Source organism: Mus musculus, chromosome 16 (genome assembly GCF_000001635.26).
Source record: "Mus musculus strain C57BL/6J chromosome 16, GRCm38.p6 C57BL/6J".
Taxonomy (NCBI): Eukaryota; Metazoa; Chordata; class Mammalia; order Rodentia; family Muridae; genus Mus; species Mus musculus.
In genome coordinates this window covers 55,452,896-55,477,192 of record NC_000082.6, presented here as the reverse complement: position 1 = coordinate 55,477,192, position 24,297 = coordinate 55,452,896, and the positions used below count along the sequence as shown (strand labels likewise).

The 24,297-nt window shown below is 40.1% G+C and overlaps 1 long non-coding RNA gene across 3 annotated transcripts in view; it reads left to right on the top strand.

The window, feature by feature from the left end:
• The window catches only part of Gm45968, a 161,620-nt gene that overhangs the window by 105,265 nt on the left and 32,058 nt on the right, over positions 1 to 24,297 (top strand). For all 3 annotated transcript variants that reach the window (XR_001782016.2, XR_001782015.1, XR_001782017.1), the window contains exon 3: positions 23,127 to 23,240. This is a non-coding gene — a long non-coding RNA (predicted gene, 45968). The remainder of the gene's footprint in view (positions 1 to 23,126; positions 23,241 to 24,297) is intronic.

Here is a 24,297-nt window from a genome sequence, read left to right as displayed (position 1 = left end):
TTTTCAATGCTATCCCAAAAGTCCGCCATACCCACCCCCCCAATCCCCTACCCACCCACTCCCCCTTTTTGGCCCTGGGTACTTTCTAACTACCGCCTAAACAGACCCAGGAAAAAGCCCGCGTTAGTTACACATTACAGGAAAGATAGATCTGCAGTTAATTACTTGTCCACTAGATGGCGGTAGAGGAGCACAGAACAAAAATAATGTTGGGCGGTTGATTATGCTGCCTGCATAGGAGCTAAGCTCATCTGTCCCACGTTAAGATTCATAGGTAGAATTTATAGATTTCATACCTTCAAACACTCGTTGAAAACATTAACTGGGGGCACAAATCTATTGTAAGACTTTTAATTTGTATAGAAATTCCATTCCTTCACCACTACCCAACAGCGTCTCTTGTGACTCAAGTGAGTTACTTCCAACCTTTTCCAGCTGGTTGTGCTGCTGGGCTCCATTTTCAGCCCGTGTCAAACCCCAAACATTCACGCTTTCCCGACAGGAGCAGGAACAACAGCCGACCTCTGTGTAATTGTGTTATCGGCAGGCAGGGTGATCAGTAGTACCGAAATCATATAATCGAAGGCCTGGCATTCCCAGCTTTCTTAGGTGGGATTAGTTTTTGCCTCTTGCCAAGATGCTTTCTGTGAAGAATTCATTGAATTGATTGCATGCGGGACCAGGCAACTATTAATGATGATACAGGAATACGGACCAAAGCTAATTCATGTGGTCACTTGCAACGAGAAAGACACTTGCGTGCACTAATTAGTAACTCAACTTTCTTCTTCATCCCCCTCACCCCTCTCCTTTGTCCCCACTCCTTACTGGCTTCTCTTCCCTTGTATCACTCCTCAATACACTCTGAATCTGAAACCCGAAGGATGAGCCTTTGTTGTCCCTCTTGCTTGGATTCTTTTCTTGCTTGCTTTCTTGCTTTCAGTTGCCCAGGGCCATTCTTAAGGCCTTACCTGGAACTCAACCTGCTGATGGAAGCCATGCAACCCAGGAACAGCCTTTGACAAACAATGTCTTACAGGGCTACGCCTTGATGTGGCTATTAACTAGAGCCCATCTGAACCTTTTACTCAAGGAAGGGAGGAAGAGGAGAGGGAAGGAGAAAGCTGTAATCAGTCCCACTCCCAAAAGACAACTTTGTGGTGACTTCTATTTTATTTGAAAAATTTGCTTTTCTTCATTATCTGTTTATTTCAATGTACTACAATGCATTGACTATTTTGGCTTTTGAATAAAGTGTCCACAGGAAGATACAAATTGCTTATTGTGTATCACTGAGTCTTCCTGGGAGACCTCACACTTGAGCTTTGGCAGAAGTAGCCATTAGCATGGAAGGTTCTAGAATTAGAACAGTGCTCAGCTTTGCAAAAACAGATCGCTAGTTGTGAAAACTTGGCATGGAATAGAGCCTCCTGCATTCTCATTTTTTCCCCCATTCATAAACAGAAAATAAAAATCCTGACTACAGAAGATTGCTGTTAGATTTCAGTGATAGCATATGCAAAGGTAATAGAAAATATATGTGGTGTTCAGCCATGATGCTAGGGACTAGCCATTTGGATACACCAAACTGTACATATGCTCTCATTTGCTGCATGTGAACTCAGTATGATATTTCCAATAGTGCCAAGCTAAAATATGGCTTCTCACAATGCAAAGGCGACCTATAAAGTACTCCAGCTCCTTTAATATTGTTCCCTGCGGTGTGTACCTCCTTAGGCAACATGACCTACAGAAATAAAACATTTTCAGTTCAGAGAAAAGGCCTAAGAACAGGATGAGGACAGGGCTTATATTTTACTTCGTAGCTGGACTATTTGGCTGTGAAACTATTGAGTGGCTTGGCAGTAGGCAGTTAGCTGATGACATAGCTTTTAGAAGCCTGGGCGAGACAACATTTCAAAGAAGACAGGGGAGAGTAGTAAATACTTGGCTTGGCTGCAAAATGATCTTAGCATTTGGTTTCTATTCCAATAATAACTGTGGTCCTTTCTCAGTTTTTGATCCCCGGCCACAAAGGGGTGGAAGTTCTATACAGTTCAGGGTCTTGTTAATTCTTCTAGTTAGTTGAAAGATTTTGGAAAAGAATCAGAGAAGTGGTCCCCTTAAGATGGAAATGATTAAGATAAGAAAGGAGGAAAATGTGTTTGGGTTTTGTTCTAGTTCCAGTTCATTCAGCCCTAAGTAGACATTGTCTGTACCGAGCACTGGTATCGCTTATGTGGTGCTCGGGTTTCCCACAGTAAGTTCCCAAAGATAAAAGGAAATTTATCACCCTGACCTAGGCCTACAAGCTCGCTACACCCGAGCAAGAGAAAAAGTTCACCCTTGAAAAAGTCTACATTTAATAGATCGTCGGAGTCAATTCCCTCAGCACAGAGACTTTCTTAATTAACTTATTAATTTTCAAATATAGAATGTTTATATATAAGCAGTGTGGTAGGCTCTGCCTAAGCATAATCGCTCTATGCTGATTAGCATCTGTCAACTTGACACAAACTAGAGTCATCTGGGAAGAGAGACGATCACCTGAGAAAACACTGCAACAGGTTAGCCTGTGGGCACATTCTTGATTAAGGATTGAAGTGGAAGGGCCCCCGCTGACTGTGGTCCTGGGTTATATAAGAATACAAGGTAGGCAAGCCATGTGTACTAGCTCGTCAACTTGACACAAACTAGAGTCATCTGGGAAGAGAGACGATCACCTGAGAAAACACTGCTACCAGATAGGCCTGGGAACAAGCAGACTGCATTTTCTCGATTGATGTGGGAGGGCCCAGCTCACTGTGGGCGGTGCCACTCCTAGGCCTGTGGTCCTGAGTGGTGTAAGAAGACAGGGTGGGCAAGTCATGAGGAGCAAGCCAATAAGCTGCATTCCTCCATGGCCTCTGTTTCCGTTCTTCCCTCTAGGTTCCTGCCTGGTTTAAGATCTTGCTTGACTTCCCTTTGTAACAGGTGTGGGACCTGAGAGCTGTAAGCTGAAATCCACCCTTTCCTTCTCAAGTCGCTTTTGCTCATGGTGTTTTATCACAGCAGTAGAAACCCTAATGAAGACACTATGGAAACAGGTCTGTAGTGAGTGTCTCTCCATGGTCTTTGTTTCTGTTCCTGCACAAAGCTTCCCGCTCTGGCTTCCTTCAGCACAGTTAGCTCTTCTTTTCAAGCTCTTTTTGGTAAACATCTTAGTGCAACAATGGAAGGCAAGCTAACACAGGCATGCTTTTTTGTTTGTTTGTTTTTTGTTTGTTTGTTTTTTGTTTTTTTGTTTGTTTGTTTGTTTTTGTGTTTGTTTTTTCGAGACAGGGTTTCTCTGTGTAGCCCTGGCTGTCCTGGAACTCACTTTGTAGACCCAGTTGGCCTCGAACTCAGAAATCCGCCTGCCTCTGCCTCCCATGTGCTGGGATTAAAGGCGTGTGCCACCACTGCCCAGCCAACACAAGTGTTTAATGATATCATCTACTAGAGAGGAGAGACATGCAAACGTTTGGACCATTAATTTGCAGCATCTAAGACGTTGCTCACAACTCCCGGAGGAGCTAGAAGAGGTCTTTCCACTGAGATCCTTGTTTTTACAGGGTTTATCTAGATTGGAAGCAGATTTGATTGGAAAAATCCTTGTGGGATGGAAGACTCGGTATGGGAGTAAAAGGATGGTTACTGTAGATATTTTATTTGTTTATAATTAATTAATTAATTAATTAATTGCTATGCTGGGGATTGAACACTATAGACACTTTAACCTTCAGAATCTAAAGGGAATCTTTTTGGTTTCTGTGATATCCCATGCAAAGAATCTTGGGTGAAGGAGACGTATAGAATGATCTTAAGGCTAACCCAGTGTTCAATGGACCGATGCTACCATGGTCATGAAGGGAGGGACTGGTAGGGAATGCCCAACCAGTTTTAGCTTTGAGAGTGAGATCAATACTGCATCCACCAGTTAACTTTCAGATGTATAAGTATATGTTAAGAAATATATTAGTAGCTAAGGCTTTTGAGAGTCATGAATTAGTAGATACTCACTTTTGGTATCTACTTATAATTCATTACATATCCACACTTTCAAAAGTAGAGAATATTTTGTACAAAGTTGGGAAATGTAGTCTGAATACGGTGAGAGGCAAGTTGAATTGAAGCGATTTTGCCACTTCTTTTACTAGAGATATTACTCGGGACACATCGATGTAGTCATTGATTGAGCAAAGCAAGAAAAGTTTAAGAAAAAAAAAAACTCCTTTGTGACAAATAATCAGCTTCCTTAAATGTTCTTGCTCTTATTTCTAGAATGATTCTCAAATCAGTGTTCTTGTTGTCAACCACGTTTTCAAAGATTAGATGAAGCCTTTTCTATTTGTCCTTTACATCCTTTGGGCCAAAGAGAGGTTACTGATTTTATTTTAACTCTGCATCTATTCCTGTTACTCCAGTCCACAGTTTGCAGTGTCATGATTTTTCTAAAGGCAATTATCATCTCTCACTGTCTGCTTGAACTCACCTACTGACTTTCTCTGGTAGTGTTCTTTTTTCTTTCCTTTTCTTTTCTTTTCTTTTCTTTTCTTTTCTTTTCTTTTCTTTTCTCTTCTCTTCTCTTCTCTTCTCTTCTCTTCTCTTCTCTTCTTTTCTTTTCTTTTCTTTTTTTTCTTTTTATATTCCCATTTTCCACAGTTGATTTGAACCCTAGATATTTGCACATCTACAAATCTCCCTCTGTTGAGATATGTATGGGGTCAGAGCCAATGCCTTGCCCATTTCTGTATGCCCTGGCTCTTGCACCATACCATTTTCAAATTTAATTTTTAATAGGTAATTGTTTGCCACAGCCTGGATTGAGTGTCCCCCTCCCCCCCCACTCCCAGTCACATTCCTATATTGAAGGCCTGCACCTAATTGTATTTGGATATAGGCCCTTTATGGAGATCACTAAGTCAAGAGCAGTCAGAGGGTGAAGCCCTAATCCAATAGGGTTAAGGACCTTAGAAGAAGAAACCACCAGGAGTGTGCAAATGGGGATGCTGTATGACAACACAGAAGGTGCCCTGCACCACCGTGCATACCAAGGAGAGAGAAAATGCGGTACAAAGGTCCTCTTGATACCTTGACTTTGGACTTTCTCACTCCAAACCAGAGAATTTCTGTTCTTTCAACCCTAGTCTGTCCATTTTGTAGAAGTCCCAGAAGACTGATGACAGGGTTAAATTAGGAAGAAACAGTAGTCGACATTTGTGTGGAAAGGCGACACCAGTTCCTGTTTGATGTTCCCAGTCATCTCACAGTTTGTGTCCCCAAAACAGAGAAGCAAGACAACATGTCTTTTGCTGAGGACGGGAGGCTGGTATTTGGTTTATCCCAGTAAGAATTTGATGAACACTCAGGCACTTAGAAGACATGTGCTCTAGTGGGGCCCTCTTATTACTCCTTTAACCCTCCGTTTTCTATGTGAACTGCTGAGATGTGAAGATGACTCAAGGGAAGCTGATGTGTTAAAAAAAAAAGAGAGCAAAATAATTATTGGGAGCCTAAGAATGTATCTATGTCAGGATTTGTTCAGCTTTATGGGTTCACCAACCAAGCCTGTGGCATCATGGTTTTGATTTACGATGACTCACTGGGAAGGAAATTTGGTTTAAACATTCCTGAGCACAGAGGTCCCTCAGAGATGCACCGTGCCTTCCTCTATCTAATAACGTGGAACACTTGAGGGTGGGTGTTGCACATAATTTATTGTCTGAATTTACTGGATTCACATTGTACACCAGACCTGAGTTTAGAGGGGGCATTGCTGGCAACCTGGCTTTCTGTTGTTCATTTGGTTGCTATTCTGTATTATTCTGGGGAAGCAAGACAGAGGAAATCACAGAACAGCAACACACACACACACACACACACACACACACACACACACACACACTAGGGTAAGAGGTTTCACCCAACTGCTTCACGTCGAATCCTCAGGTCAAAAAATTGGTGAGAAGTATCAGAGCCGAGACCTGTCATCTCAGTGGCCGCACACTTTCCAACTTTGCTGTATATTTCATCTAATTAATTTCATGCCCCTGGTTAGACCCGCATCCGTGTTTGTTGATGCTGGAGCCGTTCTCTGCGGCAATGTTTGTGTTCTAACTCTTCTTTAGTATGAGGCCAGTGACGCTTTCCTTGTATGATTTATGACTTTCTGAGCACTTTCCCATCTCTGTCTCACTTGATTTACGCAGCGGCTGTGTCGGGGCTTCAAGCTGCTGCAAGGGCAGTCATTGTTTTATTTAACTCATCGCTTACTGCTGCAGAGCCCAGCATCCTCCATATTTATTCATCAATGATTCATTCAATGATTACACAATTTATAGTGAGGGCCCGAAGTAAGCACTGACAGATGTGAACATTCTGTGTAGCTTTTGATGAAAGACCAAATTATAATGCGTAGCGATGTTTGTATAAGCGACAGTACTGTAGGGGACTTCGGTAATTAAGAGCGATAGGATTTTACATTGGTTCTTTGGTTTTGCTGTATCATTTAAGTCATTTGATGATTGACTTTGGTCTTTTATCTTCTCCTATGACAACTGAATGATATATATAATACTCATGTGACAGAGGAGTGTTCAAATTCTTATCTTTCAAAAATTTTAGAGTTATAATAAGTGATGATGACATCATTGAATTCTAAATCTTAATCCATTTTATTGTATTTCTTTATTGATATTTAGCCCAAACTGAAATTGTTTGAATTAAGTAGAGTTACATAATAGCCTTATGTGCATTTCAGTTGATCCTTGAAAGTTTGAACCTTCTTTCTTTCTTTCTTTCTTTCTTTCTTTCTTTCTTTCTTTCTTTCTTCCTTCCTTCCTTCCTTCCTTCCTTCCTTCTTCCTTCCTTCCTTCCTTCCTTCCTTCCTTCCTCTCTCCCTCCCTCCCTTCCTTCCTTCCTTTCTTTCTTTCTTTCTTTCTTTCTTTCTTTCTTTCTTTCTTTCTTTCTTTCTTTCTTTCTTTCTCTCTCATCTCTCTTTCTCTCTTTCTTTCTTCCTTTCTTTCTTTCTTTCTTTCTTTCTTTCTTTCTTTCTTTCTTCCTTCCTTCCTTCCTTCCTTCCTTCCTTCCTTCCTTCCTTCCTTCCTCCCTCCCTTTCTTTATTTCTTTCTTTTTGCAATTTTTAAAAAGATTTATTTATTATTATGTCTAAGTACACGGTTGCTGTCTTCAGACACACCAGAAGAGGGCATCAGATCTCACTACAGATGGTTGTGAGCCACCATGTGGTTGCCGCGGAAGAGCAGCCAGTGCTCTTCTGAGCCATCTCTCCAGTCTTTTTTTTTTTTTTTTCTTTTGTAAATTTACACATATCTGCAAGTGAGGAGATACAGAAATGGACAGAAAGTATACTTTTATATTGTTTATTACTTAGTTTTACATGAAGTTTACTTTATGCTGCTTTTTAAGGTTGGAGCTGTGTTCAGAAGTTTGTGACTGACATGGAAACCATGAAGTTTTGCTTTATCAACCATAAAAATAATTTTGGTATAAAATTTGGTTTATGTCTAGGAAAAAGACTCTAATTCAAAGTTGACTGAATTTCATAAACTAAATAAGAAGCATTGTGATGTTATAGAAGCATGTCTATTATAATTTATGGCAACAATTATTTCAATTTCTTCCCTGTATTAAAGGTGCCTATATGTTTTGACATTTACATAAACAATATTTGAATAAAGGATCAGAGAAATGGATGAATTTTACTGTATAACTTGATTTTTCTCTATGAATCACAGGGAAGTTGATGAGATCACAAAAAATAAAATAGTGACAACTGCTTAGTTTTCTTAGGAGACAACCTAAAAGGTCTAAATAACATAAAGAGGAGCTAGGAGTTCCTCTCTTGGGTGAAGGCCAGCAGATGGCAGTGTGTGGTAAGGAATGGTGCGAGCCTGTCTGTTGGCTCAGAGCCAGGGGATCTCTAGCTCACTGCTCTATTCCAGTGGTAGGAATGAAGATCTAGACGTGTGAAAACCTGCAGGAAATCTGGAAAGGGAACCTTTGCCAACCGAAGATATTCAATAGATGAGACTGAATCCTGGGTGATTACGAATGGGGTGTTTGTTTATCATGCTGTAGATACCATGAAGGTCTCTCTCTCTCTCTCTCTACCCCCATGCGTGCGTGTGCATGTGTGTGTGTGTATGCGTGTGTGTATGTGTGTGTCTATATTAGCTGTACTCATTTCCTTTCACCACATTCTCTCTCAGGGATGATTTCATCGACCCCATGACTTTATTGTCACCGATAACATAATAATAATAATAATAATAATAATAATAATAATAATAATAAATAATGACCCACAGATCTATGCTGCCTAGTCTGTGTACCCTGTTTAGCATTTCATAGGCACTCTTAATTCAGCTAGTCTCCAAGCTAACTTTACAGCCTGGTTTTCCCCAAAGCCACATTCCCCCAGTGTTTGCAGGTTAACATCCAAAAGATCCTTAAAACCAGAATCCTGGGAGTCATTTTAAAAAACTCCCCTCTCTTTTCCAGTCCTCCCCTGCAGTAAACATACAGCTATCCCGCCCTAAGGTTCATTCTCTACCTTTCAGCTTTACTCCAGCTTGTTTCCCAAAGCTCAGTTCTACAGAGAACCCCAGGAATGTTCGCCGTGGATCCATTCTCACCCCACTTCTGTGAATTCTGTACAATCACAGCCACTTTAAAACATTCGGATCAGGTGGTGACACAGTGGCCTTACTTGGATCTCTGCCCATCCCTGCTCTACCGCAATAAGTGAGCTTTCTAATTCTGCTTTTGTTCTTTTAAGTTTCAAAGCTTTGAACTATGGTGTTAGTACTGTTTGCAATCACATTTCTGCCATTCTTCCTTTTCTTATATAATCTAAAAGTGATCTTATCTTTCAAGCATCACTCTGTCGTTTGCTCCAAAATTTTAACTCAGGAGACGACGTCAGGGCTCTGGCTTCATCATTTGGTACTTTTGTCTTGTACATGTGCTCATTGTTTTCCACTAGAGTGTAAGCACCAAAGCATATCCATTTCCTCCACTGCAGTGCCTTTGGTGGCTAGCACATGGCTAGGGATATAGCTGTTTTCTGTGACTATTTGTAGAATGGATGACTTCATGAATGGGGATATCTGTGAGACCTGAATGAATGACCTAATTCTATTTTATTCTATTGCCACTGTGGTGGGGATGGCCTAGGGATATAGTGTAAAAGGAGAATGCGGGTCAGTTCTCCTGGAGTGTGCTCTGTGTTCGTGATCTCTTTGTAATGACAGAAGAGTCTCAATTCAAACATGGGAGAAGGGGAAAGAAGGGACTCTTGAGAGTCAATGTGAAGTTGTCTCACTGATCTTATAAAGTATAAGTAAACCTTGCTAATCAGCAGCAACTTGATCAATATAACCAAGAGGTCTTGCGACAGTTACCTACAAGGTGAACGGTATTATAAAGCAGTACTCTTTCTTTTTATGCAGGGATTTAGGGAGGAATATAGTGTAGCAAGAAAGTATGGAGTAGCTCCTTTCCAAAAGACATTCCATGGAAATTAAAATATTTTGTACCTGTATTAGCATCATGTCAGGCACTAATGATATGTAGCGTCTGAGCACTTAAGCAGGAGGAAATTCAAATTAGGAATTCATTTCTGCATTCTGCTTAATTTTAATAATTCTATATTCATATGTCAACTAATTTAGACTTAAATTTAAATAGCTACACATGGCTGGTGATCACTATATCAGTTTGCGTGGCATAGGCAGAGAGGGTATAGGTTTTGCTGAAACGAAAATGCCTGAGCACATCAAGTCTTCCGGGTGCAGTGCCTAGCCTTACAGAGAACCTGGTTGCAACGGAATCTGACATGCTTTTAGTTTTAGTGATGCACTTTCTCCACCAAGCAAGCAAAATTAAATCTTTCTGGGCAAGAGGTAAGAGTGCATTTTTTTTTTAAAAGCAAAATATAAGGACGAAGTTTATAAACCTGTCTTTCTCTCAATCTTGGCGTATAGTCCACTCCCCCCTTTAGATTCAATATAATGGCTTTTGTGTCCTATCAGATGAAAACTGATGTCTCAACATATTGTAAACGCCACTTTCAGAAAAGCAATCAGCTGTAATACCATCTCGTCTCCTGGTATACGAAGGAGCAGGTCCTTAAGCACAGGGGTAGATTTGCTATTTATAGAATTCTGGTAGAATCATTGGATGCTTACATGATGTTTTGTGATTTAAAAGTACTGTGTAAAAATCAGCTCCTGTTTCCTCTGACACTAGTTCATAGTCAGTGGTTAGGGTCATACCTTCTTCCCAGTGCTTCAGAACATACACAGTATTTTCTGTGTAGCACTGCATATAGGAAATCCATGCCTGTGTTCGTATGGCGTATGAGATGTGCATGGAACGCCACATGATTGCAGGAGGGTTGGCCCTACGACTTTGAATGTGCTGTAATGGCATAACTAGCTCTGCTGAGATCTGAGAAGATAGTTAATTCTGCACAACTATAACTCGTTTGTCATTCTGCATCTGGGAGCTCTGCTTGGCGCTCTTGTGGTCTAGGAAAATGCTTCCCCAAATTTATTGTGTATAGGAATCACCTGTGCACCTTACATTTGCTGATTCTGATTCTGCAAGTCTGGGTTTTGGGCCAAGACCTTGCGTTTCTAAGAATCTCCTGAGAAAGGTTAATGTTGCTGGACTTAACATTGAGTAGCAAGATGCTCAGGCATAAATTTGATTTTAGTTGGGTTTTGCATTGAAATATCTGCCTCCATCACTGCAAAATGTATTCCTAAATCCTGTCAACTGTAACAGTGTGCTATCAGTTTGGCTGAAAGTGTATGGAAATACAGATTCAAATTCTTTACCAGGGCTAGGAAAACAGCTCAATACAAGCTGATAAGATGTTGGTGGCCCAATGTTCACATTATCAGTGGGAAATAGTAACAGATGGGAGTAAGGTGCTCACAGCAGAGAGGTGTAGAATTTATTAACTCATGCCAGGGGCCGTGGAGCAGAATAACTCTGGATTTGTAATCAGGAGGTTGTGCCTTGGATTTAACACAGCTTTAACTTACCATGAAGAAGGGATTTATAGTCTCTTGGAACCTCAGGGTTTTTATTATTATTATTATTATTATTATTAATTTTACTTTTTTAACCTTTGAAACACAAGTCATGTTCTCGGAGAAAGGGTAAAGTCCTTTCCCTTTACTTCTTGATACAGATTTGTGTCAGGCCACAGATCTGTGCATCAAACTTCAGGTTGTTTATAGCAACCACAATCAGAGTCTGAGCTATTAGTAATGGGAGAAGTGAATGCTTAGTGGAAAATCAGATCAATTAGAAAAATATATATAAAAAAATACCAGGGCAAGTGAGTGTGAAATAGGGTGAAATAGGAGCACCCAACACTTGGCTCCTCTTATTATCAACTGAACAACAATCGCACAGAACACACAACAGCTAAGGACTCCAGGTGAGAATCATGATGCCCCAGTGGAGCACAGAAACAGAGAAACGTGTACTGAAGACTCAGCGAAGCCAATAGAGAACACTTTCAGCTTGCCCACTCTACCCCTGCTTCATCCGTAGCAGAAAACCACAAAGGAAGATGCTCTGTAGGTAGTGGAAGCAGTGTGAGGTGAGCATCAGTCTTGATTCTAACTCGAGAACTAAGCCAGTCTAGAAAAGTATGGCTCCTGTGGACAGGTTCTGTGCCTAGCTCAGCACCGGAATGGCCGTAACCGCTAGGCACACTTGTGAACCCGGGTGTTATAGTTTAAATATTCCTCAAAGCCCATGGTGTGTAGGCTTTTTCCCAGAAGGGGAAGAACTTTTTTATTAGGTATTTTCTTCATTTACATTTCAAATGCTATCCCAAAAGTCCCCCATACCTTCCCATCCACTCCCACTTCTTGGCCCTGGTATTCCCCTGTACTGAGGCATATAAAGTTTGCAAGACCAAGGGGTCTCTCTTGCCAATGATGGCTGACTAGGCCATCTTCTGCTACATATGCAGCTAGAGACACGAGGGTCTTTAAAATTTCAACTCCCTGGGGTACAGGATCCTGGAATCTTCTTCATCTTCTTTTTGTTTCTCACTTTATGGCTATGAAGAAAGTCAAACTCTGAGAAAGAGATGGCAGCATGGTAGCAAGGGCTAGAAATATAAGAGAAAAACAGAGGTGTTGTTGACAGCTGTTAAGTTTCAGTCATGAAGGATGAATAAAGTTTGGACATAGGCTGCATGTAATGATACTGCACTGTGTACTTGCAAGTTAGCAGATCATACAAGTCTTCATTCAGCACATGCACACATTATATTTTATTTCTCATATGCAATATTTATCAGTTTTATTTCAGTAAAGCTAAAAACTGGTAATGCTCACCTTCCAGAGTGTTCTAGACAAACGTACACATTTTTCAGTTTATTTACTCCATCAGTGTATGTATGGGTAGTTGGCATAGGGTACTTAAGTTCCTGATAATAGTGGTAACGGGAATAGAAAGGATCCTGTGATCATAGCCCAGAAATAGGCATATCGTAGTGAGAGACCAAATCTTTTGGGTTTAGACTCCATCTTAGAGAACATGACCTAAGGTTGAACTTAAGTTAACTAACAGGTTGGTACCTAGCACTAGTTTCCAAGCTACCCCCCAACTAGACCTGTGTCTAATGCCAGGTTCCAGGTTACCGCCCCCACCCCCAACAAAACCTGCGTCTAGCACCAGTTTCCAGGTTATTCTCCAAAAAATCTACACCCCCAGGTTACAAACCTGCCCCTGACACTTCACTTCCTAACAACCACCACTCAGGAGGAAAACAGAAGTTAAGTTTACGGTTTGGCTCCCAACAACAGCCAACTATGTTAAAGGGCATAATGGCTACCAAATTAGATGTGTATGGGGCTACATATCTCTTTCTTGCCTCTATAAATGCTTGCCTAAAATTAGGCTCAGGGCACCACCTTCCTACTGTGTCAGGGTTGGAGGGGAACCCAAGCTGGAGCTTGAATAAATAGACCCTAATGTGATTGCACTGAAATTGGCTCCCTGGTGGTCTTTTGGGGGTTCATGAACCTTTCCTGGCACAACAGTAGTTGCATAGTAATCAGCAGTTAGGAGAATGAATGAATCCGAAGCACGCTGGGTTTTGTGCTGGCTGGTTTCCTGTCAACTTGACACAAGCTAGAGTCATCAGGGAGGAGGGAACCTCAATTGAGAAAATATCTCCATGAGATTTGGCAGGACTGTATTTTCTTAATTAGTGATTGATAGGAGGGACGAGTGCACTGTGGGTTCTATAAAGAAAGGCTGAGCAAGCCACGGGGAACAAGCCAGTAAATAGCACTCTTCCATGGCCTCTGCATCAGCTCCTGCCTCCAGGTTCCTGTCCTGCTTGAGTTCCTGCCCTCACTGCTTTTGATGATGAACTGTGACATGGAGCTGTGAGGGAAATAAACCTTCTCCTCCCCAAGTTGCCTTTAATGTTGATGTTTCATCATGGCGATGCTAATCCTAACTAAGACAGCCTGGAGTCACTGCATATGCCTGGCTTCGTTCTGAGAAGAGCTCTAGCAGCTGGGAAGATATCCTATCCTCTGGTTTCACAAAATTCCCATAGCAACCTCTCTGTTTTTCAGGCATCTTCTTCTTGCTTGTCTTAGCACTGGATTTTACAAAATGGTCCCTAGTGTTTGACAAACGGATAAGAGGGATCAGTATCTGCAGATCTACACTTACTCTACCCTGTTCTAAACTGCCAATAATTTCTTCAGTTATTAGTATGATCTTGTATAATATGACCTTTGACTATAACTTTCCACATGATAATAATCTCATAATGTCTTCCTCAGTAAAACAGCCCAAGAAGTAAGATACCAAGTGGTATGTATTTATGCACATAAATGTGGACACCTGGGTCAATACACCGGTCTGGATATTTAAGCTGAACTCACTGGAAAAGAAAGTGATCAATGAGACCCGCATGTGAACTTACAGTCCAGAGACTGCATGCTCTCAAAATTTAAAAACAAAAATACTAATTTTCTTAAAAACCCTTCCCCACTATTATTTTTCTCTTCCCACCTCTCTAAGTCAAATAATATTATTTTGGCAGTCATATGAATAATTTAGAAAAAGTTGTTTTACCATTTATAATGATGCTCTATTTTTTTTTTCCTTTTGTCTTTGTCTCTGCTTTGGCCTTGTTACAGTCACATTAGGGACTCTGCATTTGAAGTAGCTGCCTGATTTTAGTCGATGCCATTTTTTTTTTTTTTTTTGATGAATTTCTTAGCTAATACAAAAATCAACTAATCCTGACTGGCTTCTAGGAAAGGTTTTCTCTTAAAGATAAAAACTTAAACTTACAGATTCCTTCCTTTAAAAAAGCTCAATGGCTTAGTCTTTTCTCAGCACATAAGTTAATTGCATCATCACCATTTAAAACCTTCTCCTCAACCTGCCAACCCTGCAGGTCCCTTCACAGTTTTCTTCTAGAATCACCACTACTGAAGGAAGCTTAACTGTGGGACAAGGGTGTATTTAGCTAGCTTTATCTGACATTGTGAGTTGACACCAGACTGGCCCCAATAGGCTTATGTATTTGATCACTTAGTTACCAGGGAGGGAAACTCTTTGATAGGATTAGGAGGTGTGGCCTTCTGGAAGAAAGGGTGTCCTTGGGGGTGAGCTTTGAGACTTCAAAAAGCCTACGCAAGACCCAGTCTCTTTTTCTCCCTCTCCTGCCTACTGATCAGGATGTAGCTCTCAACTACTGCTCTGGCACCTTCCTTCATGACATCATGCTCCACACCATTAGGATTAGGATAATGGACTAAACCTCTGATACTGTAAGTAAGCTCCCAGTTTATTTCATAAGAGTTGCTTTGGTCATGGTCTCTTTCCAGCAAAACAACAGTGGCTAAGACGGTTTATACTTTCACTACTCACTGAGCTGCCTCAGTAGAAATTGAGTCTTTCTGAATTCTCTCCTTTAACTGCCACATTAAAATTCATTTTCTCAACCTTCAGGCAAAATCGCTACCAACTTTCATTCTCCATTCTGTGAGTAGAGTAGCCCTTTAAAACAAACGTGGATTTTTATCTTTTACAGTATGATCTCCTATGTGTTTCAAGAGGTTTGCATGAAGGAATTCGTGCTGTGAACATGGAGGATACTCTTATTATATTGTTTCTATGAAAAATGAGCAAGGAAATATGTTATAAGAAGAAAGATTTATTTTTGGTTTGTAGGGCAGATGTATTCTTTGTAGTCCCTTGACACTGTTGTGCCCAGGCACTTATAGACTGAGGAAGAGCATCATTTTTAAAGCCTATGGGGTGTGCTGGTGGTAGAGAAGAGTGCGGTACTTCATGGTAGATGGAGGCAGAGAGAGAGAGAGGGAGAGAGAGAGGGAGGGAGAGAGAGAGAGAGAGAGAGAGAGAGAGAGAGAGAGAGAGAGAGAGAGAGAGAACTTTGAAAGGCAACTATTCAGTGATCCACATTCTCCAGAGAAAAATCCCACCTTCTAATCATTTAGTTTTGATCCCATCAAAGGATTAGATGGATGACATCAGAGACCTCATGATCCAGTCATCTTTCCGTAGTGCCACCAACAGGGGAATGGGACTTAAACACGTGAGCCTGTGGAAGACACTTCATATCCAAACCACAGCACTGTACCTCTGAATCTCAAGGCATGATTCTGAATTCCTTTATTATTATTATTTTTTTTTTTACAAGGGCATAAAAAAGAAGATTAGAACAAAATAAGACTGGAACCCAGCAGAAAAACATTAAAGTCTATAGCTCTATTTCCAGCATCTGGGCCTTTTCCTGGGCTGGCTTTGCTTGATGTCTCTGGCTTTTCTTGGCAGATGTACTACATTCTGGGCATATCTAATTTCCTTGAGACTCCACTGCAACTTCAGCTTCACTTTCATATCTTTTTGCATGATGTGGGGGTTACCCGACAGGATGTCTACCCTGCCACATACTGCTTTCCCTCACAGGCCTTAAAGTCTGCGTGAAAGCTACTGGGACCTTACATCTCTTGCATGTCTACAAAACTACCATTGCATGGAGGATTGCTGCCAGTTTGAAAAGTGTCTAGGTAGATCACTGCTTCAAGGATTTCTGGGGTCTTTGAAGGATGGCTGGGTGAGGGGGAAATGGTTTTTAAAGTGTTCCATGGAAACCAGGGTCAGAGTTTTCTTCTCAAAGCAAGCTTTTCCAGTTTATATTCCATTTATATTCCAGTTTATATTCCATTTATATTCTTGATCCTGCTACTAGTAGGAACTGGACAGTGCCTGTGATTCCCTCAAAGCAGTTTTACTACAGTTCCAGTTTGAAACACTTTACTTCATTTAGAATTCTGCTGCTGTTGCTGCTGACATGACATGTTTTGCCTGCATGTATGTCTCTGCACCATGAGCACACAGTGCCCATGGAAGCCAGAAGAGGGCATCAGATCCCTTGGAATGGGAGTTACAGGCCATTGTGAACCATCATGAGAATGCTGGAATTGAACTTCAGCCCTCTGCAAGGGCAGCCTGTGCTCAACCACTGAACCATCCCTTCAGCCTCCTTAACTTCTGTTTCAAGACAATATCTCTTCAGCAACCACACTTTTCTAGGTTCCTATTTGGCTCCTTTTCTGGCCAAACAAATTTTTAAATAATCTTGTTCTGGGGTTTGCTTCTATAAGTCCAGTTCTATAAGGCCACTATAAGTGTGGCCAACAACATGGGACATTTAAAACCCAAATCCCAACACCTATCCTCTACTGATTCATCTTAACCTTTTGATTTTCTTTTTCTCTCTTTTTTTGGCAAGTATCTCAGCTGTAATTTTTTTTTTTGAGCCAAGTCGATTTTTTCTAATATCCACCTCTCCCCTCTAGTGCTGGACTTGGGGCTTCATGAATACTAAATCACTGAGCTATAGCTTCAGCCCTATGGACCATTTTTCATGCTACTTCCTAAACTCTCTCTCTCTCTCTCCCTCTTTCTCTCTCTCCCTCCCTCTTTCTCTCTCTCTCTCTCTCTCTCCCTCTTTCTCTCTCTCTCTGTATGCGAGCCAAGAATGGAGTTGTGTGAAGAGATTTTTAGGCACTTGTGAGAAAACTTCAAGAAAACAAGACACAAGACTTGTGACCCCAGTTTCTTCACAACACAGAATTGATCTTGGAATGTGGGTTTTTGATACTCTCAGGTATAGCAGATAGGAGTGAGTTTACTCCAGCTGTTGTTATTCATATGCCTCTATGGAAAATGCCACATATGGTTCTCACCACATGTGGCTTGTCCTCGTGGTGGAACACCTCACTCATGTGATTCCTCTTAATGTTCAGAGCATAAAATTATTGCCTGTTGCTCTGAATAAAGTTGGCTATTGCATGAGACTTTACTCTGCTTTATTTTTAGGCCCCATTCTCTCAGCTTTATGAACACAACTGGAGCAGTAAATGTGTGTGTATGTGTGTGTATGTGTATTTGTTTGATATATTCCTATTGGACTTTCAAGATTTATTTCATAATGACATTATTTCTGGAAGTTGATATCATGTTATTTCTTTCTATATTTCTCAACATAATTACTTCTCTATATTACCAAGGGACTATGCTTTTCTTTTTTCTTTTTCCTTTTTTCTTTTGGTTTTTCAAGACAGGGTTTCTCTGTGTAGCCCTGGCTGTCCTGGAACTCACTCTATAGACCAATATTTTTTTAATTTATGAATAATTGTATTTTTTCAAGAATGTAAAATCTTTGAAAGTATTAGTTTTATCTGTAAACCTCTGATTAACATTTAGTAAAATACCCTATAGTTTGTTGAATTTACTTTGCCAAATATTGTGCATTCCTTCAACTTATAAGGTTGAAAAATTCATCCCTGTGTTATTGGATGAGGCAAATACTTTTTGTTCTAACATCTTAAGCAGATCACTCAGTAGCCTGAGGAGGAATAGGCTTATAGGCAGTGCTGAAAAATTGATCTTAGTTCTAGACAAACAGCAGCTCTATCCTCTACCCTGAAGTTATCTGTGTGCTTTCTTCTCTATTCATTTATGATCTTCTTGAGGGCAGTATCATGAATCTTTTATCACTGTATCCTTAGACCCTAGTTGTATTAATGTCATGGTTTGAATGAGAGTCATCCTCCAAAAAGTGTTTGTGGCAACCGCTCGGTCCCCACGAACAGTGTTATTATGAAATGACTGAATCATGAGAGCAGTAACCCCATCAATGACTTCATCCATTGAGGATTCATACTGAGTTGACCATTAGGCAATGGAGACTGGCTGGAGGCCGTGCTTCATTGTGGGATGGTCCCTTGTCCATCATCTGTCCATCATCTCTCTACTCCTCCTTGCTTCCTAGCTACCAAGAACAACTTCCTCTGCCACAGGCTCTTGTTGCCATGATGCTCTACTTTATCACAGGCCAATTGCAATGGAACCAGTGGACCATGAACTGGAATGTTTGAATATGTGAACTAAAATATATCTCTTCTTCTTTTACAATTTCTTTTACTATATTAATGGGTGACAGAAATCAAGACTAGTTACTAATAACACACACACTCTTGCCCATTCCTCTTCACTTTTGCTTTCTTCTTTCCTTCCCTCTTTTATCTCTTTCACTTTTTATATTCACTTTTTATATTTACATGCACACACACACACACACACACAATGTATTTGCTGACAGTTGTACTTAACTCATTAGCACAGGGGCTGGTACACACAAAAAAGATCACAGTGCATTGTGCAAAGAATAAAGAAGAACTGTAAGGGAGTGTGGCATATCTCAGGGTTCCAAACTAGTTAGTTAGATTTACATAATGTTGGGCTGGGGGGGGGTGCTTAAAAGAGAAATACCTTGTGAAGAATGGAAAGTAACACTCATGGCACCTGATGCTTGACTTCACTATTAGGGTCAGGGTTGCAGGTAGGCTCTAAGACAACACCTGAAGGATCCAGGTTAATTTCTTTGTCTAGGCTAAAAACTAGCCCTTTTGCTTAGTACCCACTAAACTTGATATAGACATTATAAAAACACCATCTAATACCTTTGCAGTATTTAAAGCTGTCCATAAAAAAACAGCCAATTCTTGGGATTTGTAGTTTTACAAAATTAATTTAAGGACCTATATTACAAATTAGTCAATAATATTTATTTTTAAATAACACTAATTTTATAAATAAAAATGACTTTAGCAATTCTTTTAACCATCCTCTCTCCTTATTTAATAGATGGGATTACTGAGTGTGAAAGTATTCAGTGGCTTGTCCCAAACAGCTATGCAGCTGGCCAGGGTCAGAGTTTCATGTTGTTTTCACATATGAAGTGTGGACTCAGAATTTAGAGAAGTACTAAGTTAGTACTTCTGCCATAAAGAAAATCACATGCATCTGAAATATTCGAGACACACAATCACCACTCTTTAGTAATCACTCACAAAGAGGAATGTGATTCTTGGTGCTTCAGCTTCCACTTCAACTGATGCCTATTAACATTTTGAATAATAACCAGGCTTAGCTTCCTTAGTTGGGTATTGATTATGGTCTCAAGTGTGGTGCCATTTTTCACAAGCCGTAGATGCTTATTTTGGACTAAGGAAACAAGGACAAGAGGGCAAGCTGAAACAGGTAGGGATCTGCAGCCGAGATAACAGGAGCTCTTGTGTGTTTGACAGAAATGAACTTCCTGTATGACAGCATGAAGGGTTCAAAAGTGGGGCACAAGAATGAAAACTTGTTTGATGATGGCTCAAAAAGTGGTAAGGGTAGACTATGGAATTTCTTTCTTCTAGGCATAAACAGAATTACAAGATGTTGAAGTTAGAAAACCCACTGAAATTAATTTTATTAAACTCACATTTTAGAGACAGATGGCTGGAGGCTTACAAAGGTGACTTCTCCAAGTCCATATAGCTATGAGGAACAAGCTTTGAATTTGGTAACTTCTAAATATCACAGTTATCATTTGTTGCTTACTTTATGTGTTTGCTACGGCTTTACCTTTTCTCATGTCTCCCAGCCCTTGACTCAATAGGTGCTCACACTCCTTCATGAACATCAACTCTTCCACCAATTTCTTGGTATTGGTTATATTGCTAATATTTATGGTGGAAAGCTACAAGGCTTTGAATGTTTGATATGGAAGCAGTGTACTTAGATAGGAAGGTCATTAAATTTAAGGGCAGAAGACCAGGGTTTGCCTTTAGTTCTGATGTATTCATAAGAGATCTTACTTTTCTGAGTGATTGTCATTTTGAGATGCAAATGAAGAGTGGTGAGGATACATGATGCATGCATGGTATGGAGCCTGGTGGGGAAAGATGGAGGCCCAGCAATAATGTTGGAAAGAGCTTGGTTACCTTGAGAGCTGGCTATGAAAGCATTGTGTATACCCCACAGTATTCTACAAGTATATTATGTTATTGCTATTTCCACATTCTGGGAACTGTGCTGATTACAGGAGAAATATTGCATGAGATATCATCTCCCCCACCTCCTGCAAGACAGGTTTTCTCTGTATAATAGCCCTGGCTGTCCTGGAATTCATTCTGTAGACCAGGCTGACCTTGAACTCAGAAATCCACCTGCTTCTGCCTCCAGAGTTTGAGAGCTCCATCTGGCTAGATACAGTTCTTAGTCTCAACAAAATTAAAATCTCAGAACATATCAGGAAAGAATACTGAATGGCAGTGATGAGCAAGAATCTTTGCTTAGAGAGTTGACAATGGTATGGGGGCTTAGGGAAGACTGCAAAGGAATTAGAGCTTGCTTGAACTTGTGCTGCCATTGTGCTGGTGCCCTTCAAAATGGCAGAAGAAAGGGGGGCTTGGGATGCCAGGCTTTATATGAGAATTTCTAGAACCTTTCTTGCTTCCATCCCTGCATCGATCTGTCAATCCTGCTCTGTGCTACATTCCACTAAACCCCAAGATGCTTTTGTTTTTAGCCAAGTGGTTTTAGTAACTAGTGAGTACACTCTAGATAAACTGACAACAACAACAAAATGCCAGCTTTGTCCAAGGTCAAGAAAAGTGTGACAGAATCTTGAAGCCCCGTAAGAGAACAAAAGACAACAAGATCTATCTGTAGTGTCCATTTCTGAGAGCAGGGATTCCCCTTGCTCTCTGTGTTTTCTTTGCTTCGTATGCTTTGTTCAACTGCTGGAGCAATTGCTATTTTTTTCACTTTTAAGAGAAGAGTTTTCAAGAAGTTAATTCTTTTCCCCATCACCCCAGACAGTTTCCTAGTTTTCAATAGAATATTCACATAGAGAAGACTGGAATTCTTTTATATAAAAAGTATTGTTAGAGTGAATATGAACGTAATATTTTCATATTTGGTGCTGTGATCTTAAAAGTTGCAGCCAACAGGAATACATCATCTATATTTGAACTTTCTTCTTTCATAAGCACAGTAGTCACTAACCTTGGATTAAATACAAGAATGAATGTGCTTCCAATCATTGAGGTGACAAATGAATATAAGCATAACTGGAAAGAAAAGAATTATTCAGTGAAATCTTGTTTTTATTTAAATGAAAAAAGTAGGAGAGATGAAATGCTCCACTTTGTGTATAATTAAAGTGGAGTTTTAGTTGGGGAATATTGCTCTATGATTTATATAACCCCCCACCTCTCTGTTGGAAGCATCAGATCATAGGTTTTGATTTAAGAAATGACACCTTCACAAAGACAGGGAACGTTTAAAATAAGAAAAGAAAATCTCACAATGCATTCAAACTCATATAGACTTGTCTTGGTTCTATACTATTATATTTTTTTATGTGACTGATCATTCCTTCAAGTCCTGTCACATGCATTAATTTATAAACCGCCATATCTCAGTTACTTCTCTGCAAAGTGAAGTTGAAGGTACTAATTCTCCTTTCAAAGATATTGTTAAGAAAAAATGGTTAAATGATTATGAATATCCATTAATTTTAAGTGTCCTCTATGTCCTTAACAACAAAGATTAATTCACTTAATTTTTTTTTTCCATGTGTGAAATTTCTTTTAAGGTGGAAGCCAATTCTAAATATAAGAATGAAACATGTGATAGGGGACATTGTCACTACTAACTTGTTTACTTTTATGATGCTTGGGAAAATCATTGACCTTCCTCCTGACGCCGTACAACTGGGCTACTAATGAAACATGTGTAGGCACACGACCCCTATGTTAGTGTTTTTACCTCCACGCATACCATATACCTTCCAATGTTTCTTTACCAGTGAGATGTGAAAAACTGAAAAAGAAATTGTACTATTATTGCAGTGGTTCAGCATCCTAGACAGATGAACAGCATCCCATTCTCATATCTATCTTGGACCTATGGGAAAGCCCGTGATGCTTCATCTCTTCATGCGTCTATGGCTGTGCTTAGTTTGACTTTGACACTGGGATTTAGCCCACTGGCCATTGCTGTCACAGCAGTCTGTCTGTCCACTGGGGCATATCCAAGTTGCCACACTTGCATTCCTTCCAAAGTCCTTGGATCTTTCATTAAGCAGGAGGATATGGTGGTGACATCTGTGGAGTGAGCATTCCAGGTCTACTGAAGGGAGAAAGCTCAGCTTGTGGCGATTCCCATCATGAGCTGCATACCCACTAGGCCCTGGCTTGTTGTGAGGAGTAGAAAAAAATCCATAAGTCAAAACACTTTTAAACTAGTATATGATAAAGAGGTGACATTGACTGAGGGTCTCATATCCATGATAGTCTACTGACCTCTCTGTTTAGACTTTATTAGTGAAACAGAAACAACCTTACTTATTCATCCAACATTAACATTGCCCTCTCTTCCTCTCCCTAGCACTCCAGATGTTAGCTTTGGTTTGGAAGATTTCAGGGCACTCCAAGGAAAAGCTTAGATAGAAAGTGGGGAGAATTAATATATATATACACACCTGTATTATAGCTTGTGAAATGGAAAATTTGAGGAGAATCTTCTTGAGTTCCATAGAGAAATGGCAGACTATTCATTTTGCCAAAACGAAAATCCAGTCTAGACACACATTTTGGATGCTTTCTCTGAAGTTTGCAATTCCTTTACTTTTTTTTTTTTTTTTTTTGCAGAAGGGGGAAAGACAGCATGCTGTATGCAATATCTGAACCACAGAGGGAATCATAAATAGAACTTAAATGTTTTTCTTTTGATGGCATCTTCTGGAGACATTTGGAAAGAGTCAAGTAGGTTGAAAAGAACCGACACTTCTTGAAGAGCACAGAAAGATACAAGCCCCATTGTGTAAATTCTTGAGGGATTCAGACTCAATCAGGAGGACCATGTTTTACCATGCTAAAAGTTAATTTATTTTTGTGTTAAGTACTATGTTAATATAGAGAAACAAAAGTGTTAAGAACCATGAGGTCTTTGGACTCAAAATGAGCTCAAAACATACCCCGGGTTTTGTCCTTCATTGTAATATATATCAGAAGGTTTAAAATATTGGATATAATTTTGACTTTTAAGATTTTGTGTAGCTTTGGGCTTCTGAGAATCTACTGAAAAAATCTTCTTTGTATCCTATCCTAGTAAATTTCTCCTGACTTATCTGTCATCTGTTTCATATAAATGAGGCTGTACTGATGGCTAGCACACTAGGGCTGGCTGTTACTTGCTTTAAGAATGGTGTGGGAGAGCAAGGTGTCTAGACTTCTGAAGCTGATTGTTAAGGTTTGCACCTTAATGAGACAGATGGGTTCTTTCCCCATCAATTGGTCTCAGCTATTCGTCTCTAGCTTCTTCCTGGGTATTTGCTGAGAACTACTCCCTTCTTTTTTCTTAATCCAAGCCAATTCCTTGAGTTTTGTATCATGGTGGGAAGAGGAGAAGTAGGAAGGCGATGCTTTCCCAAAAGGGGGTGTCTTTTTATTTTAAAAATTAAATGTCTTTTAAATTTAAGTAAGAAGTAGAAGATAAGCAAACGTGAACTAGGGGCCAGAACTGTGACTAACAATCAGCCTTCCTTTCTCATTCATCCACATGAGATCTGCCTTTCAAGGGAATCTTTTCTTACTTTCAGAATCCTCTTCATATTATTCATTATTCATACTGTTCATTACTCTGTGACTAGCGTGATCCATATTCTTGATCTCTCGCAGGTGTGAATTGAAGTAGCTATTATTTCAAAGAAAACATGTAGGGTGAGGACATCATATTCTTGTCCTCTCTTACTGCATGCTGCAGTCATGGGCTAAATCCCCTTGGATGCTAAGTACTACTGAAGCAGAGAGTGTCTTCAAA